Source organism: Cryptomeria japonica, chromosome 3 (genome assembly GCF_030272615.1).
Source record: "Cryptomeria japonica chromosome 3, Sugi_1.0, whole genome shotgun sequence".
Lineage (NCBI taxonomy): Eukaryota > Viridiplantae > Streptophyta > Pinopsida > Cupressales > Cupressaceae > Cryptomeria > Cryptomeria japonica.
The window spans coordinates 48,660,688-48,688,218 of record NC_081407.1 but is presented as its reverse complement, the minus strand read 5'-3'; positions in this window follow the sequence as shown (position 1 = coordinate 48,688,218).

Sequence of the window (27,531 nt, the reverse complement as noted above, 5' to 3'; positions counted from 1 at the left end):
AATACAACCAATGGTCCAATTTCAACAATATGTCCAACCAACCATACAATGTCCACAAATGGTTCAACCAATGGTGGAATATCAATGTCAACAACCACAACCAAACATTCAAAAACAAAGGTTGCAGCACACACCAACCCAAGTTTCAAACATGTCAGAACAATTGAACCAAGTCCAATATCAAAACATGACATCAAATCAGAACCAACTCCTTTCCAAACAAGTTCAAATTCCAGATACAACTATGTCAAAACCTCGAAAGAAAGGTGGCTTTATTGCAATGATCTTAAGGAAATTACCAAGTGAGTTCTTTGAGGAAGATCAAAATAATACACTTATGTCTAGCAATGCCTCATCCCCTTGCAAGCAAATTGACTCTCCAGTGGCATCTATCCGTACACCTTTAGAAGTTTCACAAGAACCTTCCATATTGTCCTCATCAAACAATACACCCAAGAATGAAATTATCCAAGAGCTATCCATAATTGATTGCCAAGATAATCCAATTCATGATGCACATCCTTGTCATGTTTCAAAAATACAAGACCCAATGCCACCATGCATTGATTCCTTGCCAGAATCCATCACAAATGTTCAAAGTGCATTTCCTTCATGCCAAAACATTGATCCCTTGTCAGAATCCCCCATGCATATCCAAAGTCCAACCCCATGTCAAGAGGATAATTTAGAGCATGAAGAAACGTGTCTTGAAACAGATCAAGATCAAGATCCCAAAACCTTATCATCCCATCCAATTGTTGACTAGGATCTCATCTTCCGAGAAACTCATGATGATTCCCCTATTCTTGTCCATCCTATCCAAAGTCCTATTGACACTCCATTCCTCAAGCAAGATCAAGATATCCTTTCCATCCTTTCTGATGATCCCATTAAAAGTCAAGAGCAAAGCACCTTTAAAGAGGATTCCAATGATCTTCCTCCTTGTCAAGATCAAATTATTCCTTTAAATCCTCACAAGATCCTTTTGTTCCTCCATCTACTTGTCTTAATGCTCCATATACACTCCAAGATCGCATTTCTTTTGATGATCCCATTATTTCTCCCATTTCATCTCTTGAAGAGCCTGTCATTGAACCATGTCCACTACACAATCCTAGTCCCCCTCATGATCCTAATCCCACTCATGATTCTAATGTGTCAGTGCAAGATGTTCATGTACCCTCGACATGCACAATGGTTTCTTCCACTTTGGTGCAATCCTATCCACTTCAAGATCTCATTATTTCTCTCATATCATATCCACCTCATAATGGACTTGCGTCTTCTTCCCAAAGAAAAGAGTATCCTACAAGTCAAAATATTCATAAAGGCAAAGGAGTAGATCTCCATAAGCAAGAATCCCTTCATGTCAAAGAAGATCTTAAGGGTCATGTCTACACAACTCACTCTCAAGACATTGGTATCCCTCCATCAAAATCAAAACATACACCTTCCCCATCATACCTTCCATCCATATTAGGTCCTTATATCCCTTCATCCTCTATGCAAGGTTAGCAAAGGCACACATCCTTGAGTAAATTTCATCCATCCAAAAGAACTCCATTTCATTCATATCCATCCATGCATTCCTTTCCCCCTCCAAGCAATTTGGATGCCAAGTATAAAAGTCATAAGTCTAGCAATCCACATGTATTCAAGGATCAACATGTCCAATATAATCGACATGTCAAAACAAAGAACAAATTGATCTATAATGAAAAAGAAATATCCAAAAGGCCACAAAGGCCCACTGAGCAAAATAAAGCAAAGTCAAAATATATATGGGTTCCTAAATCCCTTGTGCAAGCAATGCACTCCAAGGAACCACAAAAGCATGAAAAATCAAAAACTATGTGGATCCCCAAGCAGCTCCTTGAAGCACAAAATCCTAAAGAAACATCCAACTTGGCATCCAAAGTTTCTATTCCTCCATCCAACCCTCTCAAATTTGTTCCTCCATCACCTTCTTCATCCGTTTTGGGCCCTTATGTCCCAAAATCCATAGCCTTTCCTTCCTCAAAATCTCAATATCCAAAATACATTTTTTCTCCATCAGTCCATCACCCCTCAAGGTGTGTGCCAATGTCAATCTTGCCAACATTCCCATCCACCAAAGCCCAATTCTTCCAATACCCTATTCATTATCCAATGCATATTTTCCATCCTTCGATCCCTTTGATCCAATCCTTTGCATAAATCCTTGCCTTAGTTTTATCTTATTTTCCATGTCCTTATCCTACCAACGTCTTTGAGCATACTTTTAAAGGTCATGGTCCATTTTTTTTCAGGGGTACTATCCAAACAAAAAGACGCTTGAGTCCTTCTTCCATCCCCTATCATGTGTCCATCTTCTATTGAAAAAGTCAAAATACAAAAAAAATTGAAAAAAAAAAAATTGAAAAAAAAAGGAAAAAAAAAGAAAGAAAAAAGTAAAGCAAAAATAATTCGCCCTCTAATGAAAACCTGGTAAATAGGCACCTTGGGCAAGTACCGTGATGAAAACCTGGCAAACAGGCATCATGCGTAATCTATGAACTTCTTGCATACCGTACTTGGGGGCAAGTTTCCTCCTTCATATCTTATTGCCCTTCACTATCCTATCGAACCCCTGTCATTACCCTTCATATCCTATTGTCCCTCATGTCCATTTCCTCTTTCCGCCTTTGATCTTGACAAGGCTAAGGATCTTCATGAGCATCACGCATCTTGTTTGTAGCTATTAGTCCATCATAGCTTTTGGTCATTTATCCATTTGCTTATTATAACTTTTCATCCATATTCCCTGTCTTATTGCAACTTTCTGCCACTATCCCGTATCCTATCCCAACCTTCAGTCCATGTCCCTTAGCCATTCTTGGTCTTGCTTATCCTATCCATATCTTATCACTATCCATACACTCTTTTTCATTCCTTGATCTTGATCTGACATAAGGATGCAAAATTTAAACATGGTTTCAAAAACCTCTTGACATGTCCCTCATGCCATGTTCCTGCTTTACATTGTCATATCTAGTCTCTTGTCCCATCACGCCATAACCCTTGAAAATTGCATCCGCATTGTCTCCATGATAAAAGGCCTTTGTCTTCCCTCTATCCACCAACATTTCAGCAAGCTTGTTTATTCACTTGTCATATTCGTTTCCTTGCTAGACACTGGGGGCACAATCATGAAAAAATAAAAATAAAATTGAAAAATGTCCTGAAATAATCACAAAAAATTGAAAAATGTCCTGAAATAATCCAAAAAAAATTGAAAAATGTCCTGAAAACAATCAAAAAAATCAAAATAATGTCCTGAAAAAATCCAAAAAAATCAAATAATGTTCTGGAAAAAAAAACCCAAAAAATCAAATAATGTCCTGAAAATACGAACAATTTTTTTTTCAAAACATTCAAATTCCAAAAACAATTCCTTTGGCATTTTGCATTTTGTCAATAAATATCCCCTTTGTGCATAGACAAATCGTTGAGCATACCTCCAACGACACTCGCTTCAAACATTGTGCTTTAACGAAATCATGCATTCACAGATGAACTGTTCAACCAAGCATTCAAACTGATCAACATTGTCTTATCAATCGAACATTAGCATCAACACTATCTGTCCTTGTCACACTATCATGGGTCTTATCCAGGGTGTGGTATACTCGAAACCAAATTGTGTCCTATCTTAGACGGGGTACCGCATGTCCTGAAACCAGACAGCATGATTGTCCTATCAACACTTTCAACTTTTGACAATGAAGATCAAGATGTTTGTTTGACTTGTTGGAATTAGCGAGTCTTATCATTTATTGATTTCTCTTCGATCATGTTCCTATGTTGCTCAATGATGTCACTGAGTGATTTAGAGGCACCGGGATGGTTCATGGTCCCTTTCTTTTTGTTGTGATTGATGTTTGTCTGCAATGTGTCTGTCTTTTGCAAAAAGGTTTGCATTTCAGCTCTGGCCTTCAATGCCATGATGCTACGCATCCATTTTGCTACATTAAATAAAGGTTCTCACCTACAAAGTGCATTAGTGAAAGCAAGTTTTTCTTCAACTGTCCTCTGTCTCATTTCTTCTTACTAACATTTCTTCCGTCAGTTCGGATAGTCAGTTCGGTCTAGTGCTCCGATTTCCCCAGACACATATGTTGCATCCTGCATCAATTCGATTAGTACATTTGCATTATATCAAACATCACATCAAGCATTTTATCCATTTCATATTATAAATGCATCAAAAACACATAAAAAAATATATCCATACATGTTCCACAATAATACATAAACAGTGCATACGCCATCCATACATGGAAAATAACATAAGTCATAACACATTGCATCCCATCATATCGATGCATATCATATCATATATCCACATAATATTGGAGTACAAAATTGGACTGTCTATCCTAAGTATGACCCGCAGGCTGACTACGTAATGTCAAACTACATCTGTCTCTGTCCTAAGGAGCACGTGCCTCTGTCACTGGGTGCTCCCTCTGTCCTCCTCGTCCCTGCCATGTCTCATGGATGATGTCCCTCCTAGTCTTGGCTATGGTGGTCTCATAGGTCCACTCACCCCCATGCTGCTCACTGACCTCCGAGAGCGTGCCCTGCTCTTTATCCTCGATCATGCCCGATATGATGCTGCTCTCTGCTCTGGTGGAACTGCACTCTCATATAGTGTCCTCCAATGGCGTATCTCCTCCCCGATCTCTACCAACATTTGTGCCATCTCCCGTGCACTAGCATCCCTAATCAACCCAATATACTCAGTGACTCTCTGTTCTTCTCGCTGTGCCTGAGCTATTGCTATATCTCGAGCCATTGTAAGTCTGGCTATCTCTGCTCTGAACTGATCATGCTCTGTCCTCAAGATGGAATTATGTCTCTCTAATGTCGCAATGTGATCATGTTGACTCGCTATGGTAGCCCTGCACATCTCCATCTCCTCTATCGTAGATGTCTCTGGCTCTATGGGTATATCCTGCAATGACTCCTGATCGGCTAAGTCTGGCTCATAATCATCATCCCTCTCATCATCTTCATCCTCGTCGTCCCCCTCATCCTCATCCCCGCCCTCGTCCTCCTCATCCTCATCATCTCCCTCCTCCTCTCCTGTGAGTGGAACGTCCTCCTGTCTCCTCAGTATCGGAATATCGAGATCTGTCAATGGCACTGGCCATCGTCGTGCAAACCATCGTTCATACTCCTCTGTCGTCCTGGCGTCTACTACATCTGATCTCCAATCCCACTGTCTCTACTATAGCTGTGTGAAGTCAGCATATGCTATGTGTGGCTGAATCATTCTCCCCCACTGACTCGTCTCTCTGTGAGATCGAGCAAAGTGTGCAGTCCCTCTAGGTATATCCTGCCTCTCTCCAAATTATCGTCTGACTCTCTCCGACAAGTACATCTCAATCACTCTCTAGCGATTCATTGGTCGTCTAATCAGGTACCTCTCATGTCTACAATACGATAGCTCATCACTATCATCTGACCATCCAGGGCAATCAAGATATGGCTCCATGTGAACTCTCTCAATCTGTCTAGCTCATGTCGCCAATACAATATGTATCCAAACGGACCTTGTCTTAGTGCTCCCCCATAATAGTACACCTATGGTCGGTGTGGTACTACCTATCTCTCTGCAATTGGTCGACATATGGCTATGTGCTCAAATGCCCATACTTGTAACAATGTGACTCCACAGCTCAAAGTCTGAACCCCCTGATATGCTATCTGATGCAACTGAAAATATAGCATAGCAAGTACACATGGTCCCCATGCGTACACCATCCCCTATGTCGTCATCCGCTCTAGCACTCTTCCCCATCCAATAGGGAATCCATGTCCTTGTCTGTCCCCTACTAGTAGGCATGCTATCACCACTGCTATCACCACATATCGTCGATCATAATTTGATGCCATGGTCTCCCAGCCAATCTCCCTCTCTACGATATCCAGATCATCTGCGTCGCACTCAAATAATTGGCACAAAGCATCTCTCCCTATCACTGGGTCATACTCTATCATCTGCCCATGAATCAAAATGCGGAGGATACGTCGTACATCCTCTAGTGTCACAGTCGCCTCTCTAGTCGCCAGATGGAATGAGGAGGTCTCTGAATGCCATCACTCTACCAGTGCAGTGAGTAGTCCTGTGTTTTCCCTAATCTCAGGCATGAATGTGATATAGTATATTCCAAGTCCTGCTAATGTATCTCTGTCTGTGCTCCTGAGTCTATGTCGTAACATGAAGCAGTCAGGTCGGTTCTCCCGCGTAATCAATGGATACTGTCGACTCTGCATCACAATTGGGACACATATTGTCAATTTTAGAGTTTGCTCCTACGGGCTGCATTTCCTTGTTTCATGTCCAAATCAGGGTGTTTTTCATCTATTTTGACCTATCCTACCCTTATCCCCCTTTTCGAACCCTTCGCCTACTATTTTTGACCACATTTGACTTCCCCATGCACAACTGTGCCTGTGCGCTAAGTCCTGCGCCTATGTAGCAACAACCTGCGCCTATGTACCCTACACAAGCGCAGGTTACCTTACACAAGCGTAGGATGCGCTCACACAGGCGCAGAAGTCAGTTTTTGCATTCCCTGTGGGCCCCGCAATGTCTCGCAAGCGATCAAAATTCATAAAATTGACAATATGGGTTTTTGAGATACATACCACTGCTCCTGCATCATTCGGTCGTCTGTAGGTGCATACACGTTCCCTGAGGTGATCTGCCATTGGAATGTTCGCCATCTCTCTGCAAGTGTCCTTTTCCAGAGCAACAAATCCTCCTCTTTGGCTAGTGCAAATGAGCACTTTTCACTCTCTTTGTCTCATTTATAGATCTTTGTCAGTGCATAGATGGACGTGCACCCTCTCCATCTTATGCTGGTCGCAGTCTTTTGTACCTTCAATTGCTTGTCCTTCGTGCACCCGGTCTCCGATTTTCAGTCTGTTTGCTCCTATCATGTTCTATCATTCTTATCGATCAATTGGCCTCTTTTCTGGATATTTCCGGCGAATTCCTCGAGGGGGCATGCATATGTCATTATTATTGTCTGGGGCATTTTCATTATTGTTCTTTGAAACAATGCTTAAAATCGCATTGTCTCAAAGAGGGGCAAAATGTAGACGTCTAAAAATGGTCAACGCTTGCGGAATCATACTTTAACATTTGCGCATTGCCTTATTTTAGGGTTTTTGCGTCGCATTAACATTTCTCCTATGTCACGCACTTGATCTTTATCATTTGCGAGCATCGAGTCCTTCTTCTGCATTCTTTAGTTGTCTCACTTTCGAATTTGGTCTTGTCGATAACAATCTTCAGTCATGATTTTGGTCGATCTTATCCTGTCGCATCAATGTGCATGCTCATTTAGCATATTTTGACATCATCAATTCGATTTCATTTTGGACATCGTCAATCCTAATCAGGGTTTTGTCCTATTTTCAATCTCGTCATTTTGTGATTGATTTGTCATCAATCGTTGTCGTTTTCAATCTTGTCGTCTTGCGATCAATTTGTCATCAATCGTCATCTTTCTCAATCATGTCAATTTGGATCAATTTGTCATTGTTCCTCGGCGCATTTATCAATCAAATCATTTATCAATTCAAAATCATGATCGAATTGACATCAAATCAATCTTACATCAAGACCTAATTTTTGTCCTTGCATTTCTAATTTATCTTCTAGGGTTTTATGATTTATTCATTTAACCTTGTTTGTCATTTTCTCTCCATTTTCCCTCTAGGTTAAATAATTTATTTATTTATCCTAACTCTTCTTGTCACAACTAAATGTTTATTTAATTGGCTAACTAATTCTTCCCTCTTTGTGAATTAATTAATAAATGAAAAAATTGTTAATTAATTCACTTAATTCCTAATTTCCTCATTTTCTAATCTTTCTAATTTCATCAATTTCCTCATGTTTCTAATTTTCCTAATTCCTAATTTCCTCATTTTATAATTTCCTAAATTCAATTTCCACCTAATTAATTTCTCTCTAGTTTCTCCCTATTTTTGTGCTTCGGTGGAAGCATGAATTTCTCGTGCGTCATACTTTTGGCATAGCAAGATGTCATAAGCTTCTAGTCCTCTAACCTTTGCATTGGCAATATGTCATAATTCATGACATAGAAGGTGTCATAACCTTCTTCCTTCAACTCAATTGTGCCATTTTTGAAATCAATTGCCTCTAATATCAATGTAATGCTAATCTTGTCTTTTCTCCAATTTGTCTATAAATTGGATGAGTTTCTTCAATCAAGGTCCCTACCTGGTCAAATCAATCACGCTTCTAGTATTCTTGCGCTATCGTCTTGTCTACTTGCTTTCACATCATGCTTATGCACTAGTAGGTGAGATCCATAAACAAAGCTATTTGAAGGAGAAAGAAGGACAATGGAGCCACATGAAGAATACATCTGCATTTGGTTTGCTTAGTTTTCAATCTTGCATGTCTTGTTTTCATGTCTTTATTGAGTGTTTTTAGGATTGATCATTGCATTTAAGCTTTCGTGATTGAGCTAGATTAATATCGATTTGCTTTGATGATTTCCAAATTCCTATCTACACATACAGTAATGATTTCAACCTGAAAGTGTTTATAGATGTTGACTGGGCTGGTAATGTGGACGACCGAAAGAGCACAACCGGTGGTGCGTTCTTTCTTGGTGGCAGACTAGTCTAATGGATGAGTAAGAAGCAGAGCTGTATCTCCCAGTCTACAGCAGAAGCGGAGTATGTTGTAGCATTTATGAACTGCACCCAGACAATCGGGATGAAGCATGTATTAAATGGCTTCAAAATTCCTGTATCTAAAACGGTAAGTATATTTTGTGACAACACAAGTGCGATTAACATCTCTAAGAATCCGGTTTTACATTCTAGAACCAAACACTTTGAGCTTAAGTATCATTTCTTAAGGGAAAAGGTTCAGAACAAAGAAGTTGTACTGGACCATGTTTCCAGTAAGGAGCAGTTAGCAGACATATTCACCAAGCCTCTACCAAAGGCTACCTTTACCTATTTGAGAGGTGAATTAGGGGTGCTACCCCTTCAAGAGGTGAACTAAAGGTGTGTGCTCCACATCAGTTATGACTTACATTGATATATCTTTTTCAAGATTGGTGTGATGAAGGATGCTACTCCTTAGGGGGAGTAGCATACTAGAACATAGATGTATCTGCCTTCACTTTGGCATTATTGTCAAAGAGGGAGAAGATGTGAAGCCGAAAAGATATATGCAACATTGGGGGAGAAGATGTGAAGCGGAGAGATATCTTTGTATATTGCCATCAATGCCAAAGGGGGAGATTGTTGGCATATGTACAGAGTATGATGATATGATGATATTGTATGTTGTCATTGATGTCAATATGTTGAAGAATGAACTGGTATATTGAAGCAAGCAACTTGCAAGAGAACCGGTATGATGTTGTGAACCGGTATATGTGAAAAAGTGAAGCGGTATGTTTGTCCAAGTGAACCGGTATGTTGGAATGTGAACCGATATATAGAATGTTTTGTATCAAGGTTTCATATGGTATGACTACCGGTTGGTAGTCTTAGCTTCAGGGTTTCTGGCTGAAGTATTCCAAGCCTATGTGATTCAATCGATGACATCGTGTAATGAGTTAGCATTGTAATGAAGAACAGATTATGTTGCCATGTCAACCTTGTGCGCATGAAGGATCTTGCATGAAGGAGATTGATCCTATCTACCTTGGGAATGTGTAAAGTCTTTGTAAATGGTGAAGAATGCGTGATGGGTTATCAGCCTCCAAGAAGTGATGAAGAACAAACGTTGGAGAACGTCTTGAGATCTGTTCAAGACTGTTGTAATCAATGCAATATGTTCAACGATAAGGATTGAACTGACTGAATTGCTTAACCTAAATGTTTAGGGTTTAGGGTTTATGTTACCGACCTATCTGTTTCCTATAAGTTCGATGATGATTTTCATGTTGATGTTGTTGGAAAATGTTGTGTGTGTATCTAAGTGCAGAGATATGTGATTCTTGCCAGACCAAATAAGAGAATAGATACCTGCAGAGTGTGATTGCAAAAGGAAAGAACTAAAGCGGATCTGCATTGGCATTGAAGTGTTGTTATCGGATCATTGTAATACCTGTTGACCTCTAACCACTTCAATAGTTGGAAAATCCCTTAACAGGGTAGCTTTAACCGGCTTGTTGTAAATCCTTTAACAGGGTGACTCAAAATCATTGAGTTCTTAAAATCCTCTAACAAGGTAACCTTTAACATGGTTTAACCCTTAACCGGGTATTTTAGCCATCCCTTAACCGGGTGGTCCCTAGCAGGATCAGTTCCTAACATAACCTATTGTAAAGTCTTTAACTGAACTAGGCTCCTAACAGAGTGGACTTCAAAAGGGTTCAAAGAACAGCTTGTGGGTATTCATCCCCACCGTGGTTTTTCCCAGTTGGGTTTCCACGTGAAAAATATGTGTATTATGTGTGATGCTTTTCATGTGATGCTTTGTTATTCTCTGTCAAGTGGTAAAGCATGTTAAATCAGTAAGTCTTTACATTTCTGTTGATGTGTTACTAGTGTATGCATATGGGTGAAGTGGAAATATGATGTCAGATTGTGTGGAAAGCCACGAGTTACCGGTTTATGTCTTTCACATTCTTACTGTGTTGAACCGGTAGTAATCTGGTTTAGACCGGTGCTATTGCTTGTCAGTCAAGTGCAATGTTCTTAGTCAAACCGGTTCAAGGAAAAGTGTTTTTGTTGGTACTGATTCACCCCCCCCTCTCAGTACCGGTTTGGTACTAACTGTTCATCATTGATTCATCATCACCATACATATCATTATCCTATAACATCGTTATCATCTTCTTTTTTTTACATTCTACCATTATCATTGTACATATCATTATCATATAACCTTATTATCATTATTACATCATTTATCATTTTCACATATTACCATCATCATCAAACTAATCATTACATTGCATTAACATATTGTACATCATTAAACACATCATTAACATTTCACATATTATTAACACCATCATACATAAAGAAAAATCATCTGCATTCTAAAATTGATACATGTGCATCCATCCATCCTCATGCAATATATCAAAACCATAAATTATCCATGTATGCATACATCATCGTGTATAAAATCATCATGAAAACAATCATCACAGAGCATAATAAAAACATATAAAATCCATCACATATCATACATATCAAATCAACAAAATCACATGCATCTTGCATACACAATAAATCATCATAAAAACATCTCATATCATTGCCACCAAAAAGGAGATCTCGTCATATATCTCTCATAAAAACATATATGAATCAGAGTACAATGATGTCAATAAAATTGGCTACCAAGAGCCATCCAAGTATCAATAAGTAACAATGTCCAAATATAAAAGACAAAATACTAATCAAGTGACACTCTCGCTGGATGTAGAAGGACCACCACCATCACCATCTCACCGAGGAGGACCCATAACACCCCCACTTCTTTAGCCTCTCTGCGGGCACTCTGATCTAGCCCTCTGCATCTGCGAATAACTCATAGCTCGCTGGCTGCTGGGCACTACCTGATCTAATAAACTTCACTAGTAGTTAATCCCACCCCTAGCTCGCTGCATCTCTCTCATCACATCCACGATAGGACCCTGTCCCTGTACCTTCTCTAGCATGTGGATCCTGTCCTGGGCCTGTCTCAATCTGTCCATGGCATCATCCCTCTCCCTTAAAACTACAATCAACTCAAGTCCCTATTTAAAAAACTGAACATCCCTCATAGCTATCTTTGCATCCATCTCATCTAACTATGCCTCTAGGGCACAAATCCGCTCCTCTATAGTGGTGAGTCGAGTCTATAGACGCACTATCATGACCTCACATAGATCTCCCTATCCTCTTCCACCCATCTCTACACCTGCTGCTCCTGCATCCCTGACCATCTTTGCACCTGCTACTCCCTCAACCTCCAATCCTTGATGTTGTTGCTAGTACTTATACAGGTGGAGCCTATAATCGTCGCACTGGGAAACCACCTTTTCCCCTTATGAAGCCCCTACCTCCTCCCCCACCCCCATCTCCTCCACCTCCCCCACCCCCACCTCCACCACCCCCCCCATCCCCATCCCCATCACCTCTACCTCCCCCACCTCCACCTCCACCACCTCCCCCAGCCCCACCTCCAAATCCTCCTCCCCCACCCCCATCTAATCTCCTCCTCTTCCTCCTTCCCTGTCTTGTTGCCCAGTCATCCTCAAAAGGTGGTACTGAATTTTCTTGATCTTAAATGCATGGAAAGGGATGTGCAACCAAGTACAGTGCATACTCCTCTAGGACCACCGCATCTGCAATCTCTTCTCTATAAGCCCATTGCCTCGACTCTAAACTCCAGAACTCTACTAAAGCTCGATCGTATGGCAATACGGGACCCCACTAATATCTCTCTCACACAACTCGAGCATACTCCCCTGATCCTCATGGCATCCCTTGGACCCGCCCAAACTGTCTCATAACGTGGCCTGACAGATGTCTCTCAATAATATAGGACGTGCACCGAATAAAAAATCGAGAAGAATATACAACTGGCATTGCCTCTGCATCGTCCTCCCATGGCTCTCAATATAAGTAAGGGTGCCAAACCACTGTGTTATCATTGTTTTGAAAATTGGGTATTCGTGTTCCATAATTGGCTAAATCTGCAAGGTTGTGTTTAACATTTCATGTTGCCTCTGAGTTTTGTGCCATAAGGGGTTTAGGGTTTTTGAATTTTGACCCTTCCTTTGTTCTAAAAGCCCTTGTGTTCTACTTTTGCATTACCTTTTTCCACTTAACCAGAAGGGTTGGTCTGTCATGAAAGGGTTCCCCCCTTTACGAATTGTCTTAGGCGGGTCTTTATTAAGTCTTTTATTTAGCTCCCTTTTCCTAAGTTTTCTTCTCCTTGTCGGGCTCCGTAAAGATCGTGTAAGTTCTAGTGGATCTAATGGTGCGCGTGGTCTCACAAAGGAAATATGCATGAGCTTTAAGCTTCGCAAAGTAGCGAAAATCTGGCGGGCCCCGAAAGTCAAGTGAATCTTCCGATTAAGGACCGTTCATCTTCAAGGAGATCTGATGGCCCGTGTTGTTTCGCTGGGCAAAAGAGCATGTATTTTATCCTCCGCGAAACAACGAAAGGATAGGTGGGTCCGGCAGGTAAGCAGTGTGTGGTATTACAGGCCAATCAACTTAGAGTTGATCCAACAGTGCGCGTGGATTCATAGAAGAAAGTGGTCCGAAGTTTACCTTTTGCGAAGCAGCGAAAAGGTGGCGAGCCCAGGTAAGATGGTCACAAAAGGGTTAATAGATGATCATCTCAGAAAAGATCTAACGACCCACGTTATTTCGCTGAGCGAAGTAACATGAAGTTTAGCTTTCGTGAAGTAGAGAAATGACATGGCAATCACATGGCAAATGACATGGTAGGACAAGTGGATCGCTTGGCTGAGGTAAAAGATGGCCTGTCAGATACACGTGGCTCCAAAGGATTGTTGAGGGCTCACTTTGATTTAACCAGCGATGGTGTTGAAACCCATGGTAAAATAGAACACGTGGCGGTCCTAAAGTGGAGCCCAATGGAGTTCTTTAGCGAATAGCTGACTGACATATAAGATTCATTTACCGGTGATAGAACAAAGCAGGTAGTTTTCATGTCAGGGGCCCACTTTAAAGGTTTAAGTGCGTTAAAGTTTGTACATCTCGAGATTGATCCAACAATGGGCACTTTTTTGCAGCTCAAATATGTGGGGTGGTTAGCCTTCGTGAAGCAGCAAAAACTGCTAGTAGTGATGGTCGTGCACGGTTAGTGAAATAGACTGGCGGTCACTGTAAGCAGTAAAGATCGAGCAGGTGGTAGTTGATCGGATGACCAACGTTGTTTCACGCAATTAAAGTACGCAAGGTTTACCTTTCATGAAGTAGCGAAATGAGGGTAGGGCTCGTTACTAATGTAGAATGTCCCGTGAAGTAAAGGACGTGCAAGTTTTTCCAGATCTAATGAACGTCATTGCTTCGCAATGAAAAGGTGCGCAAATTTTAACATCTGTGAAACAACTAAAGGAGAAACACATAGAAAATGTTATGATTTGTTGGAGCCATTTTTCGAATTCGGCTGCGAATTCAATTCTGAGCTGATTGCCAAAGCATGCGGTTTTAAATGCTTCAATTCATTACTTCATTGGCCTATTTAGTTTCACATCAATTGAATATCAACACCATTTTGATGAGTTTGTTGCAGAGGAGCTGGTGCAGAGTGAATTTCTTCAGGCAAGTAATAGGTTTTTGCGTCTTGCTTGCTAGTTACAGTTTGAAAATCGATATTACTTGTGCTTTCCTTATTAGAGTTTTGTTTAAGTCTTAATTGATATAATTGTATTACCGGGATGGCACCAAGAAGGGATTTCACAGGGAAGGTGAATTATTAGGATAGAAACATATGTGATGATTTCTTGGAACAATTGACTACGTCCACAAATGTTGGGGCCAAAATTAAAGAATTGGTAGCCCCCAATCTAAGAATCTTCCTGTGATTTGGACGAATCACGGACTGTTGACAGTGTTGGCATACTGAGACATGTACCTTCCACCTAGCGATGGAAGAGATGACTGTTACCCTAGAGGATGTGTGGCGAATACTGCATATCCTGATCTGAGGGGAGCTAGTGACCTATGATCAAGGACTAGGGACGGCAGCAGTGCAGACATTTTTTGCAGATGATGTATATATTGAGGATGGTTCGATAGCCTGGGAGGACATAGAAACAATATATGAGCCTTTACAAGAAGTGTTATCAGGGATGATCAGAGGTTTACTGTTCCCCGATCGACGTTCACATGGACTGGCTATTGATTGGGGCCAGGTGATTGAGCAGATGATGACTGAGGGGACCCGCTATGCCTGGGGACCATGTGTGCTAACACATTTGTACAGGGAGCTACACGAGGCAGTGTACCGGGAGATGAGATCTCTAGGAGTAGGAATCACATTACTACACATCTATGCTTGGGAGCACTTGCCCATCACACAACCAGTCTACTTGAGATTCAGGGCGATAGACCAACACTACGTATGCATGTATGGAGGGATGATGAGTCAGCCCCACCTGGGGAAGTTAGAGTTTTGGCACCGGGCTTTAGATGATTTAGATATAGTGATATGGAGGCCATATATCGAGTGTGAGCTCTGGGATGATGATGCAGAGGCCCTTCAATATGTATTTATGACACGGTTTTTCATTGGTCGCACATCCTACCTTGTAGAGAGACAGGTGCTAGGGAGGGTGATGAGAAAGTTTGGACGGAGGCAAGGATTGTCGAGGGGGTCAGGTGAGTATGCACGGGTTGTATGGGAGAGATTTTAGTGGGGACCAGTGTAACCATATGATCAAGCCCGGGCTGAGTTTTGGACCTTATAGGCTAGAACATGGTAGATGAGGCTAGAGATTGTGGATGCAGGGGTGACGGAGGAGTACACACAGTATCATACCGTGCATCTGATCTGATTCCATGCATTTTAGATCTGGCTAAGCTGATACCAGCTTTTGAGGATGAGAGAAGGTAGCGACGAGGGAGGAGAGGAGGTAGGGGTGGAGGAGGAGGAGGTGGTGCTGGTGGAGGAGGAGGAGATGGGGGAGAGGGAGGTGGTGGGGGAGGTTATGGTGGAGTAGGAGGAGGGGGAGGTAGTGGGGTGGGGGATTCAAGGGTGGAGGTAGATTTGGAGGTGGAGGAGGTGGAGGGGGTCGATTATAGTGGAGAGGTAGAGGTGGGCAGTCGTTGCGACTGTCATAGGGTCCTTTGATATAGGGTGTTGCTATAGCAGGATGGGGGGATGTTGGTGAGGGAGCAGAGGCGAGGGAGATGGGAGAGGAAGCCACAGGTGGAGGAGAGGATCCTATGGAGATGGGAGAGGGATCCACAGGTGGAGGAGGGGGAGACTTGTGGGAGCACATGATAGTATATTTTCATAATTGACTTACAGCAGCCGAGGCACAGCTAGAGGATAGGGATGCAAAGATTGCAGATATGGACGTTCATTTGTTTGCACGGGAGTCAGAGTTGACAGTAGTGAGGCTAGAGCGGGATGATGCAGTTGATAGGGTGATCCAGCTGTAGGATAGAGTTTGGGTTTTGGAGGGAGCACAGGGATAAGGTCCAATGAAGGTGGTATTTAGTGCGATGCAGCGGGCAGGGGGAGATATTGACTACTAGTGAGGATTATATGAGCAGGTTGTGTCGATTAGCCAACGAGCTATGAGCTACTCTCATATGCGGAGGGTGAGGTCAGAGCGGTCACAGAGGGTACAAAATAGTGGGGGTGTTATGGGTCCTCTGCGGTGAGATAGTGCGGGTGGAGAAGGGGGGGTGGTGGTGCAGCATCTAGCTAGAGTGCTATTTGAGAGTTATTTATGTTGGAAATATGCCTCGAATTATCCTAACCAATGTTCGGGTTGATCGAAGTAACCTATCTCATCAGAACAACTATCGTTTTGACTCTTGAAAATGGACCGATGGAATCCTCTTCTTGTGATTGGCTATCGGGTGAGCAAGTTGAGTAGATCTAACGGTCGAGTGAAAAGATCCAACGGTTGTCGCTATACTGCGATGGGAAACTACTCGTTGGAATATCCCTCGCGACATGATGACTAAGTTATGGGTCTCGACAAGAGAGTACTCAAGCGAAGTTAACTGGTGCAAAAGTCCAGGATGATCAGATGGTGATCAAGGTTGATCCAATGGTGATCACTAGGTCGCGATGGGAAACTGCTCGTTGGAATATTCCTCGCGACATGGCGACCTAGTGCTAGGACCCAATAGGTGAACGACTTAGGCGAGTTAAAGGCCGAGCAGATTGTAGATGATCGGATGGTGATCGCACAAGATCCGACGGTGGTCGCTAGGTCATGATGGGAAATTGCTCGTTAGAATATCCATCACGACCTAGTGACAAAGAAGAATTTTGCGCGGATAGTGAGGTCATGCTAAGATGTTAGAGCAGGGACCCGTAACCAATCAGGGGGTGCCATGTGGTGGAGCGCAGAGGGAAATATCAGACGTTCAGGATAGCTGATTGTTTGTCTTCTTGATACCCGATGGAATCGCCTTCGGCGATCGGGTTGATGTCACCTGGACTGAAGACTAGTAGGCAGACACTTGGAATGTTTTTGTCGGTGTATTTGAATACAAATCGACCCATCTTCTAGATGAATGTGAGATAATATGTTTTCCCTGTATTCATGAATGAACAGGCTGTTATTGGATGGTTATGCTCCAAGACCGATTGGTTTGGCAGATGGCGGTTGCCAGAGATGTAACCGATGAGCAGATGGGTGTGCATAAATATTATGGTGGTAGCCGAAGAAAAAAGATGGAAGTTGTAGAAGCTAAGTCGAGATGTCTGCGTGTTGTGTGAACAAAGTCCATAAAAGAGGATCTGAGTACTTTATTGTAACCATGTTGTTTACTGAATAAAGGGATCTCTTTTTGGTGGTGGGTTTTTTACCCGTCATTTATCAGCCAACCATAGATCCTAGATCCTTTTGGTTTGTTTGCGGCTTGAACCAGCCGACGATCGCCTAAAATATTATTATTATTATTCACTAAGAATGTCGAGGGGGAAGGGTTTTCCCATGTATATCTGATGTCTTTCTTTGTTTCTATTATGTCTGGTTAATCTTAATCTTTTGGTTCTGTTTTATCTTAATGTATTGCAAACTGAAATTAAAATACTTTCTTGCTTTCAAATCCCCTTAGAATTGACGTTAGGAGAGCGTTTTCAGCGCACTGCTTTCCTTACAAGTGGTATACGAGCCATTTAGTTGTGTTATCCTTGTCGGGTAGGGTTGTTTGGTGTCAATTCAGTTTTTAGTGGGAGTCTGGCAGAGTATTTTGTTTGCAGATTGAGATGGTGAACAACTATGGACGAGTGGAGATTGAGAAGTTCAACGGTTCAAACTTTGAGTTGTGGAAGCTCAAGATGGAAGATTTGCTAGTTGATCAAGATCTGTGGCTTGTTGTGTCTGGACAAAAATCTTCAGGCAAGAGGCAAGAAGACTAGGATCTTGCAAATAGAAAAACTAGAGGATTGATCAGACTCTGTTTGGCAGACTCTGTTCTATTAAATGTTCATGAGGAAAAGATTGCACATTTTCTGTGGAAGAAACTTGGAGATATTTATCAAGCAAAAATCTCTAGTAAACAAGTTGTTCCTAAGGAAGAATGTGTATTCCTTGAAGATGGATGAGGGTACATCTGTTGAAAATCATCTGAATGTTTTCAACATGATGGTTGCTCAACCAACCTCCATGGGAGTCAATGTATGCTTATGTTGTGTTCTCTGCCTAACACATGGGATCATCTGGTAATGGCCATTGGGAATACAACAACCACTTTCAAGATAGAAGAAGTGGTTGCTTCGTTGCTATCAGAAGAAACATGAAGGAAATCTTCTAAGATGGTCAAGGAGGCCCTTGCTGTTCGTGGCAAGACAGAGGACAAGAATTCTAAATCCAAGTCAGAGGAAAGTTCCGCTCCTGGAAAGAAGTCCAAAGCAAAGTGTTGGAACTGTGGGCAGGTTGGTCACATCTAGAAGGATTGCAAAGTGAAGAAGAAGAAAGAAAACAAGAGTTCTTCAGATTCTGGGTCCTCACAGAATGAGGATGGAGATGCCTTCTGAGCCACTTTGGAAAGTCAGACATCTATTGATGTCTGGTTCAATCTTCATGAAGAAGATGTTTATCATGATGTCATGAAAGACTAGGTTCCATGGGTCTTTGGCAGTGATGCTTACTCATCATTTGATGGTGGATGATCTTCATGTGACTGAAGATGCTAACAACTTGAGGATTCATAAGTCCTTGGTCGAGATGTTGTTTATGTCATATTTTGACATGTTTTCCTTAGTTAGGATGTGCTATATTATGTCTGGGTACACTCTTGAGATGCATTTAGAGTTTTGGCATAATATGGTTATGTTCATACATAGCATGAAATCTCTTTGGAAGAGATGTTTTAGATCATGTTTGTCATGTTTATATTCTTGATTCTGCAGTTGGAAGTTTGACAATTATCTAGTTTTTGTTTCTGTATTTTGAGTACATTGATCATATTGTTTGATACTTCATGATAATGTGGTTATGCATTTGGAGGTTGGCATGTGTTGATCAGTTAGAGGTGCTCATGGATACATGGAACTAGTAGATGATGCTATCTTTCTCTTGTGGCTAGAGATGTATGTGTTGGGATGATTAATAGGTTCAACTGAGATGCATTCATCTATTATAACACAGTTGACATTTTAGAGGTGGGTGTAGAAGGGCATGATATAGGGTGTTGTGAAGACTTGCTTGCAGGTTCTTTGTTTCCAGTTAGTATTGAGAAAGCTCTTGGTACAAAGATTATTTCACTTCTATGAGATGTTGTAAATGGTTGACATTACTTGTGCAGTGGGAGATCCTTGGTGTGTATTGCATGTGGAGCTTGAGTTTGTGAGTAACAGGTTGTACATGTTAATGATCTCTTAAGGGTATATGTAGTTGGATGTGCTAGCACTTGTTGTGGGTGCTATTCTAGCTATGCCTGTAATAAATGTTTGTACATTCGGTTAGTTTTTGGATCATGAGTTTTGTGTGCTCGAGAGATAGAGTTGTAATTTTCTTAGTAGATAGCTTCTATGTATGTCATGTGGTAGTGGCATGGTAGAAGGTGGAAGTATATTCATGAAAGAGATGAGACTGCTTTGCATAGGTGCACATGTTAATTTCTTTTTCCTGATGGTTTCTGATTGAGTGGTATATCTGTTAGGATTCCCACAGATACTGAAAACATTTAAAACATGTAGAGCATATTAATACTGTGTACCGGTAAACAAAAAGTAATGCAATAAACAGAGACAAAAGAAGCCACATGAAAAACACACCATAACACAATATTTTAATGAGGAAACTCGGTGTGGGAAAAACCTCAGTGGGATTTGTGACCCACAATATTCACTTACTGGCCAATAAGAGAATATTACTGCTACAAGAGGGGCCTGCACATGCAGGAAGGCCAAGTGCCTAGAGCTCACTGCTCAAATACAAAATAGGAAGTCTCACTGACTTACAAAATGGATTATATAAATCCAGTGTCTTGTATTGCTTCAAAATAGCATCTGTAATGCCAGATCCAGTACCGGTTTTTGCTCTGCTTCTTACATAAACCCTTAACCTATAATTCGCACAATAGGTCTGCCTTATTTTGCCTAATTACATTCCTCTATCTCTCATTGAAATTTTCTACAATTATCTCTCTTATATAAGAGTCATTTTACAACTTGCCAAGTCGGCTTACAATGATTTTACAATAATAAACAAAATATATTAACAACAAAATTCCTATCGGCTTCTGTGTCGGTATGCTTCCTTTCACTACTGGTGCCGGTAGTCTGAGTGCCGGTGTAGAATCTAACTTTGCTAGTGCCGATGGAATGCCTTGCCAGTGTCATAGGATTGTAGGGTTGCTATCAATGACAAAACCTTCAATCACCTACAATGTCCCATTGGAGTGTGCATATGCCAAGAATCTCCCCCTTTGGCATTGATGGCAACACTCATGAGAAAATTCCAAAACTTATAATTGTGTACCAAAAATATGTGAGTTCCCCCTGAGCAGATAAGTCTTTTACTGATTATTTTCTCATACTACTACTCCCCCTTTGGCATCAATGACAAAGGTTGTCAAAGTGTCAATAGAGTTGTATTTTTCTGTCTCAATCTTGTAACTGGGTGGTTACAATTTGAAAAAGATCTGCCAAAACCAAATTTATGCTTTCCAAAAACTTTTTACTATCTTTTATTGTTGCCTCTATTCTTTGAACTGTATCGGTGAGGTGTTGCATATGCTCTGCTGGTGTTTTCTATCCTTGTACTAGTGCTTCAAATATTTCCTTCCTCAGGGATGCTAGATGGTCCAGTCTTGGACTTAGTCTTAATCTCAAATTCTTAGCCTTGTTTATTATTCTCTCCATTCCTCTCTCCATCTTTAGTAACTCTTCCTCAAAACCTGTTACCTTTTGCTCAAAAACTGATAATGTATCAGATGAATAAACAAAATTGTCAGCAAGTTTATTAATTTCCTCTTGTATCTTGCTCATTTTCTTGTCTATGTCAATTGTTAAAAAGTTTGTCTTACAAGTATCTTTGTACAAAGTTTTGAACTCCTTGAGTGTGTTGCACAGTTCCGGTAGAAGTGTGTCAAACTCCCTTGAACACTTCTTTATTTCTTCCTCAAAGAATTTCTATTTTTCCTTTTCTAACCTCTCTTTGAATGCTTCCTCCTTTATTTGTTCAACTGTCACTGTGTTGTCAGTAATATACTTAGACAAAGTGTCAATTTGACTCAAAGAATCCTTATTATCTACATTGCATTTTGGAGCTATCATCTTCAAAACTGGAACTGTGTCATCTATAGCTTTATATGCTTGTAAACTGCAATCTGTAATTTTCTTTATAGAATCTCAAAGAACTTCAATTACATTTGTTGATTTAGATCCTTCAGTTGAAGAGCTAACATTCTGAATTCCGTCGGTGGGAGAAATATCCTTGCTTGTAGTGACCTCCAGTAGGTCAGTATGTGTTTCCATTTCTATAAGCAAAGGTTTTTGTTGTTCTCCTGTTGCCGGTGGCACTGTTTCCATATGAACCTGTTGTTGTTCCAGAGCATGTTGCTCTGCTTGTCTCTCTTTTTGTTGATCTGTTGGAGTCTTTGTTTTCCCATCTGTCGGTTTTCCTGCAGTGTTGTCAATGTTGTTAGCTACCGGTGGCTCACTAGCCATATCTATGTTACCAGTTGTGTCCTTGTCTATCATAATGTTGACCTTTTGAGTATCAACATCAACTGTGTATAAGACCTTAGAATTAGGATTTGTATCCTCTATATCCATACTCTCATCTATCAGTTGATCTTTAGTTGTTGTTACCAGTGGAGTAACTAGAGGTAGTGGGGATAAATTCTCTTTTATTTTATGCTCGGAGGACCACCAACCTTGCCTTTACCTTTATCCTTGTCTTTATGATATACTTTTATTGGCTTAGGGTTCCTATACTCTTCCTGTTTTTCCTTCTCAACAAGGAATATATCCCATGCATTTTCAGTTTCTTCTGCAACCTCATTTACTCTTCCAACCATTAGTGCAATATGCCGGTGTGCAGTAGAAAATACTGACCGGTTAGCCTCTACAATTAGATCATCTATTTCTTTCGAAGAGTTAATTGGGTAGACAACAAGTAATTTTTCAATTTTCATTTTCTTGTCAAGCTCTATAATAGACTGTCTTCTTGCTTCCAGTCTCTTGAATAGTTCATCTGGTACTTCATCTACAATTTGCATCAATAACTTCTTGTAGATGTCCAAGTGTAAGGTAACACTGTTTTCAACCTTTTCTTTATCATCAACTGATAGTGAGTCATATAGTTTGTTGATGTTTTTCAACTGTCCTTCCTCTGTTATTTCATCTAGTAGTTTGTCAATCAGAGAAATATTTTGTTGAGTCCTTTTCTTTGGTGTCAAATATTTCTTCTTGATCGGGAGCCTCACTGCCTATTTTGTTTGCCTGGTTCTTCTAGGTGAAGGTGTGGATACTGGTGAAGGTTGTCTTTTCCTCACAACTCTTTTGAATTTAGCTGGCATGTCACTCTTTGAAGAAGTTGCTACCGGTGAAAGGTGAGTTTTTGGTTGTTGATCCTGTAACTCATCTTCAGTGATACCGGTTTGTTTTAGTACATCTTCTTTAATAGCCTTAGCCTACCTTGAACCTCTCCTCATTGTTGCTTCTACTTTCTTCACTCTCTTCTTAGATTGAATTTGGCTTTCAATGGTCTCAACACTACCAAATACCTCTTCCTTAGGTTGATTGGGTGCTTCTAGAAGGGCTTTTGCATATTTTTCAATGATGTGATCATCGGTCTCATAACCCATCTCAGTAACCCAAATTGTTCTTGGGATAATTGCTTCCATCCAGATCTCATCCTTTTTAATCACAAAACATATATCATCTTTGTATTTGTTTACAGTTTTTTGTGACAGTCTGACTCTTTTGTTCATTCTGGCCTTTAGTGCTTGAAAATACTCATCAATCTTTTTTTGTTTGCTTTCACCCATGTTGTTGAACAAGTCTGATAACTGTTTCCCTACCGGTATGTCAAATCCAAGGTTCTTGATACCTATACCTGGCACCTATTTGGTTATGTGTAGCATTAAGCATACAAGTAAGTTGCCAAATTTAAATGTTCCTTTCTTATCTTTCTTGATCTTCTTTAAATTGTCAATTAATTCATCCTTTAACCATTCGCATACATCAATTTTCACATTCTCATTTATCATATCATGTGCACTTTTTATGCATAAACTGGAGACTGAGTTAAGTTTCTTTGCATGTGTTGTTTTGTAACCTAGAATCATGCTAATGAATCTTACATTTATGTTGGTTACATCATTGACCCTTAAGGACCTTTTGTCAGATGTTGCACCTGTTAGGTTCATTACCAGGTCATTTGAGACCTTCTTTGTTTTGTCTGGTCTGTTACCAGTGGAAGGTAACCCTGTTACAGCTTTCACAGCTTCCTTGGTAATTTTATGAATTGAATCTAGCCAAAAGAATTCACCATGAACCTTGCTCAATACTACCCTTATCACTTCCTTGGGGAATTCCAGAATGTAGAGAATTTCTATGAATCCTAGGGTTTCAACAATTTTGTGTTCAGGTTTTACATTTTTGGAGTCATCACATATGACAGTCTTGTACATGTTTTTGACTTCCTCATCACCTAATTCTTCTATATGGCAATGGATATACATTCTAGGGTCTTCTGCAAAAACAACTCCTTTGGGAATTTGGGAAAATGCACCAACATTATCATCCTTTTTAGCTATCTCGGGAACTAACTGAAATACGGGCCTAGGGCATTTTATTACCTCGACTACAGTGGGGTTTGCTATGAATTCAGGTACAGAAGAGGATGCCATGATTATAAATACCTTTTTCTGCCTTTGAAAAGATTGATTGTTGAAATGCTTTGCCTCTTTGCTTGAAATGCCTTAGCTCTAGAAATTTTACGCTCTTCGAATGTTTGAATGCTCATTGAAGTGAAATGGAGCCAAAAACATTAATTTATAATGTCAATCTGCCAACTACCACATTTAATGCTTGTCGGTTAAGTAATCACTTAACATAACTGCTGGTATAGAAGTAATTTCAACTTCTTACCATCAACCGAGGGAATAATAGCATATGTCTCATTGATTGCCAAACCCTCAAAGAAATTTCTTCCATTTGATGAAGAGACTCCTGCCGGTGAAGTGTTACTCTGTTCTATTGGTGGAGTGTTGCTTGGTTCTACCGGTGGAGGAGTATTCCCAACACCTTTTAGTTCTGATTTCCTAATCCATTGTTTTGAGAATTCTTGCTTAACTTCTTCAACTTTTTCTTTTCCTTTCAAACTAGGACCTTTGTTGTCTACCAGTGAGGACTTGCTTCTAAAAAATTTAGCAATATGCCCAATTTTGTTACATGCATAACAAGTCACATTGTTTCTCTGAATAGCCTTTCCATAACCTATGTCGGTTTGTGTTCTGCATTGATTAGATAAGTGTCCAAATCTTCCACAAACATAACATCTCACATTCATTCTGCAATTCTTAGAGTTATGGCCAGCTTTGTTGCATTTTGAACATTGACCGGTGGGTGCATTAGTATTCTGATAGTTTCTAGATCTACATTCATTTGCTCTATGACCATACTTGTTACAATTAAAGCATTTGCCATTTAATTTATAAGTAGTAGGTTGTCTTACCGGTTTTCTATGATCCTGTGTGTTTGCAGAACCGAAGCTTTCACCAACTTCAAAGCCAATTCCTCAAGTGTCACCTTTAGGTTTTTGATTCTTCAGCAAGTTACCAAGTTCTTCTGAGCTTTTCTTGAATTTCTCTTTATGTTGATTTGCAGTATCTAGTTCTCTTTCTAAGACTTCTTTCTGCCTCATCAGTTCATTTGAGTCATTCTGTGTGTGCATGAGATCTGTCTTCAACAAATCATTTTCATAGCTAAGTCTCGTGTTCTCATTTGCAGCATCACTTAGTCTTCTACTCAAATCTTCTTCATTCTTTTTTCTATCTTCAATTTCTTTACAAAATCTCATAGTCATATCCTGCATCTCATTCTTTGTTGTCATTTTCGCTTGCTTCAGCTTGTTTATCATATCATTAAGAGTTTCTTTTTCATCATTCTCATTTTGCATCTTTTCACAAAGTTCTCTTCTCTTGTTCCTTGAAATAGTAAGATTTTCTTGAAGTGCTTGAATGATATCCTGAGTAGCTTTTAGATCATCTTCAAGTTTGATATTTTTCAATTTTTCTACATCATAGTTTGAGAAAGCTCCTTCAAGTGGCTTCATCAAGTTTTCCATCTCTACCAGTGTCAAAATCTTCCTCAAGCTATTAGGCTTCTGAAAATAGAGGACCAAGCTCTGATACCAATTGTTAGGATTCCCACAGATACTGAGAGGGGGGGGGGGGTGAATCACTATCTAACCGGTTATAAGATTTTCTTAACTTAAAACATGTAGAGCATATTAATATTGTGTATCGGTAAACAGAAAGTAATGCAATAAACAAAGACAAAAGTAGCCACATGAAAAACACACCATAACACAATATTTTAAAGAGGAAACCCGGTGTGGGAAAAACCTTGGTGGGATTTGTGACCCACAATATTCGCTTACTGGCCAATAAGAGAATATTAGTGCTACAAGAGGGGCCTGCACATGCAGGAAGGCCAAGTGCCTAGAGCTCACTGCTCAAATACAAAATAGGAAGTCTAACTAACTTACAAAATGGATTATATAAATCTTGTGTCTTGTACTGCTTCAAAATAGCATCTATAATGCCAGATCTAGTACCGGTTTCTGCTCTGCTTCTTACATAAACCCTTAACCTATAATTCGCATAATAGGTATGCCTTATTTTGCCTAATTACATTCCTCATTCCTCTATCTCTCATTGAAATGTTCTACAATGATCTCTCTTATATAAGAGTCATTTTACAGCTTGCCAAGTTGGCTTACAATGATTTTACAATAATAAACAAAATATATTAACAACAAAATTCCTATCGGCTTCTGTGTCGGTATGCTTCCTTTCACTGCCGATGCCGGTGGTCTGAGTGCCGGTGTAGAATCTAACTTTGCTAGTGTCAGTGGAATGCCTTGTCGGTGTCATAGGATTGTAGGGTTGCCATCAATGACAAAACCTTCAATCACCTACAATGTCTCATTGGAGTGTGCATATGCCAACAATATCAACATTGATGGGTTTTAGAGTCCATGGTTCTCAGTGTAACCTGTAAGTGTTCGACATCGTAGACAGGTCCAATAAATTCATCGGCAAGTGGGAGATTGTTGGAAATATGCCTTGAATTATCCTGACCAGTGTTCGGGTTGATCGGAGTGACCTATCCCATTAGAACAGTTGTTGGTTTGACTCTTGAAAATGGACCAATGGAATCCTCTTCTTGTGATTGGCTATCGAGTGAGCGAGTTGAGTAGATCTGACGGTCGGGCGAAAAGATCCAACGATTGTCACTATACCGCAATGGGAAACTGCTCGTTGGAATATCCCTTGCGACATGGCGACTAAGTGATGGGTCCTGACAAGAGAGCACTCGAGCGAAGTTAACTGGTGAGAAAGTCCAGGATGGTCGGATGATGATCAAGTTTGAGCCAACGGTGATCACTAGGTCACGATGGGAAACTGCTCGTTGGAATATCCCTCACGACATGATGACCAAGTATTGCGACCCAGCAAGTGAATGACTTAGGCAAGTTAAAGGTCGAGCAGCTTGCAGACATTCGGATGACGATTGTAGAAGATACGACGGTGGTCGCTAGGTCAAGATGGGAAATTGCTTGTTAGAATATCCATAGCGACCCAGCGACAAAGAAGAATTCTGGGTGGATAGTGAGGTCATGCTAAGATGTCAGAGAAGGGACCCGAAACCAATCAAGGGGTGCCACGTGGCAGAGCACAGAGAGAAATATTGAACGTTCGGGATAGCTGATTATTTGTCTTCCCGATACCCGATGGAATCGCCTTCGGCGATCGGGTTGATGTCTCCTGGACCGAACACTAGTAGGCAGACACTTGGAATATTTCTATCGATGTATTTGAATATGAACTGACCTATCTTCCAGATGAATGTGGGATAATATGTTTTCCATGAATTCATGAATGAACAGGCTGTTACTGGATGGGTATTCTCCAAGGTTGATTGGTTTGGCAGATGGCGGTTGCCAAAGATGTAACCGATGAGCAGATGGGTGTGTATAAATATTGTGGTGGTAGCTGAAGAGAAAAGATGGAAGTTGTAGAAGCTAGGACGAGATGTCTGCATGTTGTGTGAATAGAGTTATGAGAACAGAGTCCATAAAAGAGGATCTAAGTACT